The sequence below is a fragment of the Pieris rapae genome, chromosome Z (genome assembly GCF_905147795.1).
Source record: "Pieris rapae chromosome Z, ilPieRapa1.1, whole genome shotgun sequence".
NCBI lineage: Eukaryota > Metazoa > Arthropoda > Insecta > Lepidoptera > Pieridae > Pieris > Pieris rapae.
In genome coordinates, this window is record NC_059534.1 from 4,707,372 (window position 1) to 4,712,133 (window position 4,762).

Consider the following 4,762-nt stretch of genomic DNA (forward strand, 5'->3'; position numbering starts at 1 on the left):
TGCACATGCTAGTTTTATATCAAATATAAAATGTTAATTGTAATGATAATAGGTAAATAAATATATTTCTTATGCTTATACACAATCACTTCGGATTTTAGACCAGATCTTAGAACTAGACCAGCTATCTTAGATATATTATAAAATAATACGATACAAGCACAAATAGTACGACAAATTATAATAGACATTGTGCCGGAAGCTCCCAATCAATATTTCAGCGTTAGAAAGGGACGAACAGGCAAAAAGGGCGTAGGCCACGCCCCGTCGCTTTCCCACCTTTGCTACCCCTGCGGTGGTAATTCATGCATAAAGGACTTCTACAAAGCAGGGGCACATAGCTAATGTTGCTATATATTTATCTTCTACGTCGCTATTGACAAAACACTTAACCGATTTTGGTATTTTGTTCATAATTAGATCAGGTTGTTGATGCATCTATACTGCCGATTACATATTGCATACTCTCACACTAATTAGAAGCAGCAATTAAAAAGGTCATAATAGATATACTATCTACTATCTTTCGCACCTTGCAGACGGTTTGGTGTTTTTGAACGGTTTTCTTGTGACAACTCAATTCATGATGGATTCAATTCAACCTCAAGAATATATTACTTTTGGTGAAATACAAGAAACCTGTGGAGATTTTTAGAATTCACTCGTGCCGAGACTTCATCATCGGAAATCTGCTGCGGCTGCTAGTTTTATTCCACACAAAACCTCTAACCCTCTCCATGGTAAAGTAAATACGGTAAAAAAAGATTAATAATCGAGAACGATGCCATAACTCGCGTAGGTATGTCAAAATACAATAAACTTTAACATAAGGAAGTCATGCTTAGCGCTGTCTCGATTCTGTATACTTGGTAACGTACTTTGAGATGGATCAGATATCATAGAATGAAATCCCGCCATTTTATATTGTTCTTCGCCTTTGATATGAAAAAAATTTTGCTAATTTTCACGTAGGTGAAGCATTTTTTCCCATGTTATCACTTGTTTTAAACGGTAATCTACGTTTCATTATCAAAACGTACCTATTTAATTACGCTGTAAAACGCCACATAAACACCTTAGTTTTCTATGTAGTATCGTGGGCAATATGTAGTAAAACGTACATAGGTAACATGGACATTAATAAGTGCTAATCATAAAGGATTAATTATTAATGATGATATTTGTACAATTTCTCTGGTTTTTACTATGTAAGTAACATAGTTTCCTTTAATCTCACATTATTATTATTATGCTGTTACTAAAATATACCTAGAAGGGTATGTAGGAAAGTTTGTACATTGGCCTCAAAATTAGCCGGAATGAGCAAGCAATGAGTGATGTTAAAATACGCCAATACACTTGGAATACCTACATATGAACAAGGAAGGAGTGAAGGAAAATATCGTTAGGAAACTGACATGTCTTAGACGTAAAACAGCGTGAGTCAGGCGCAAAAGGCTGATTTCTTACTTGCCTATGTAAAAAATGATTATGAAACAGAAATCTGAGGCAACAGGTCAAAACTATGTGTGGCGAAGCGCGATTGGTTTCTTAAGTTTTAATTTACGATAATTTTCAGAATTAAATATTTTCTTGATATGTAGTTCTAAATGCACTTCCGAAACTTAATATTAAACCAAAATAGAATTAAATCACTGAATTTGTAATGAATTTAATACAGGCGTGTTATAATTGATTAAGTTTATAAATTAAACTAGTTTCTCTATTCTATTGCTTCTCTTATAAGAGTGTATAAATTTAAAATATTGTATTGCTTAGTTAAGCTATACAACTACTAAGGATAACTATCCAGAAATCTTTTTTTTTTATAGAACAGGGGGGAAAACGGGCAGGAGGCTCACCTGATGTTAATGCCAATGTTCAATACCAGAGGGCTCGCGAGTGCGATGCCGGCTTTTTTAATCTAATTTTCTTTTATTTATTATATTATATTTATTTACCCAAACTTAAATTCCACAATTTCAGTGATACCTAGAAAGGAAGCGGTGTATGTCGGAAAGACGAATATTTATATGAGATACAAAATAGTTAATTTGGATAAAGAACTCACATTTGACGCTATTATGAATGTACGTAGAATCCAACACTTCATTGAGGCGTATACTGATGATGATGGCTTCTTCTTGGGACGATTGGTATATAAAATTCGTACTAAATATACAAGAATGGTACGATTATACATGCTGTCGTATCACAACTTTGAAGACTATCACCACAATAAGGTATAATATATTACTAAGTTTTTTTTTCTATATACGTTCCTAAGTTATATTGCCTCTAATAGACAATGCCAGAGAGCTCGGAAGTAGGTACTGTGCCGGTCTATTAGGAATTGGTATGCTCTTTTCTTGAAGGATTCTAAGTCGAATCCCAGTATTAATTTTACGTGCTTTCAATTCTTTTTATTATCTCTCATAAGCTGTTATAATTTATAGCTTTTTTTTTATAGAACAGGGGGAAAACGGCCAGGAGGCTCACCTGATGTTAGGTGATACCACCGCCCATAGACACTCTACATGCCAGAGGGCTCGCGAGTGCGTTGCCGGCCTTTGAGGAATTGGTACGCTCTTTTCTTGAAGGACCCTAAGTCAAATTGGTTCGGAAATACTTCAGTCGGCAGCTGGTTCCACAAAGTGGTGGTGCGCGGCAAAAACTGCCTAGAAAAACGCGCAGTTGTGGAACAGTGGACGTCGAGGTGATACGGGTGGAATTTCGTATTCTGCCTCGACGTCCGATGATGAAACTCAGCTGTAGGTATTAATCCGAACAACTCCTCTGAACACTCTCCATGGTAAATGGGGTAGAAGATGCAGAGAGACCCCACATCTCTACGCAACGCCAAAGGATCAAGCCGCTCGGAGAGAGTTTGGTCGTCAACGGTTCGAACCGCTCTTCGTTGAATACGGTCAAGTGGAAGGAGCTGGTACTGGGGAGCACCCGCCCAGTAATGTAATAATTAATTATTTGTACTAATTCGTATTTACCTATCACGAGACTGGCCTCGTGCCTTCACCGCTCGGCTCTCAAAAAAGACGACAAACTTAATTAGCCATATTAATAATAACGACATATTAATTATGTAGACTTGAGGCTTGAGGCTAAACCTTGAAATTTTTATCACTAATCGTAAATACGAGCTCGTCCATCCAAATCCGTATAAAATATATCTCAAATCTAGTATTGTAGTTCAGTAACTCACTCTAATAAGTGTAAAAGTTTTCTTTCAGCACATTTTTCATTTAATGGAAATTCAACACATATCCATGGAGGTCGATAGTTTAGTTGAAGTAATATTAAATTTCTTATGGCCGGGAAAACCAAAACGGCGGCCAATTGATAAGCGCCAACGACCTGGGGTTAAATTACCAAAAAGCGTACCAAACAAATTAATTGGCGCACGCAATGGCAGAGTACTTACAACTCGTGGAAAATCTGTACTATTTCAAGGTAATCATAAAAACTATGATCAAGCCATTGTGAAACTTAACATAGCTGGAAAAGATCGTGTCGATTGGAGGAATACTGAAAATAATGGTGGTGGATTTGAGTCCGAAGTCTACTAATATACAATTATGTACATCGCGTCATTATTATAATTTACATGTGCATAGAATATTGGTGATAATAGAATAAATCTCTACACTATCTGTTTTAATTTTGAACTTCTAGATACAAGGAGCACAATATTTGATGACGGATTTATAACTATGTATATAAAATACGATATATATACTTTACTGAATTATTTACTAATTATTATTATCCCAATTTACTTATTATATAAAAAATTATGATAAAAATGAATCAACCAAAACGCGGGTAAAGTGAAATTGCTTTCTGGTTTTATTTATAAAAATTAGATAAAATATTATTTATTATTACTCGTGTTATGGCGGAATACAATAATTAAGTAGATAACAAAAGCAAGTCAGTTTAATGCCATTTTCGCCTGCATACAGCCGTCAGTAAAACGGAATGCGGGGTAACATTCGTTTACTTTCGGTTAAGAATTTGTTATTGTAAGCCATATGGATGGAGCGGTACGTCGCGGGTTTTTTCTGTTACGACTTATTGGGAATTTACGGCCATCCTTAAACAATGGGACACATGCTTGCATGTGTCCATCTGTGAAGTACCTTCTAGTCTATTGTCAGGTCACGGATCTATGTAATCTAATCTTCGAGCTTTTAGAGAAGGTATGAAAATAGTTGCGGCTTGTAACAAATGTTATTATGTGAGAAATTGAGGCTGAAAGGCTTGACCCAAACGAGAGCATCATGCTAGCATCTCTTAGGGCTTTAGTGGGAATAAAGTTTTTGTATATGTTTAAAATATTTGAAAAATATAAAATTAGGTATTTTCGTTTCGTTGCCTTTACGTTTAATAAGCACGAAAAGCGTGTCTAATCTGAGACGAAAGTGAACAAATTTTGTACGGAGTTTAATCCTTATAGAGGAGAGACTAAGTTTTCCGGGCGTACATTTCGCATTATCAATATTCAGAGGGAGTGCATAGCCTCGGGTCACTGAGAGGTTTCAACTTCAATAACGCCTAAAGGAATCCACTTTGCGAAGAATCGATAGCTAATTATGCTGAGCTCTTCTTTCAGGCGGATTATGGTCTTCTTACAAAATATTATCCTGGTTTCTGGCTAGGGTCTACGAAGAATATATAATTTTGGCCCGTAAAAGGTTTATATTTTTTTTCATATCGAATGAATGCATGGACCTACCAGTAAAAT

General features: G+C 35.8%; 1 long non-coding RNA gene across 1 annotated transcript; it reads left to right on the plus strand.

Annotated features, from left to right (window-relative positions):
• The first annotated feature begins 1,102 nt into the window (after window positions 1–1,102).
• LOC123690584 lies at window positions 1,103–3,745 on the plus strand. The gene is made up of 3 exons (XR_006751189.1): window positions 1,103–1,208; window positions 1,987–2,243; window positions 3,249–3,745. It is a non-coding gene; the product is annotated as an uncharacterized LOC123690584 (long non-coding RNA).
• The last annotated feature ends 1,017 nt before the right edge of the window (window positions 3,746–4,762 follow it).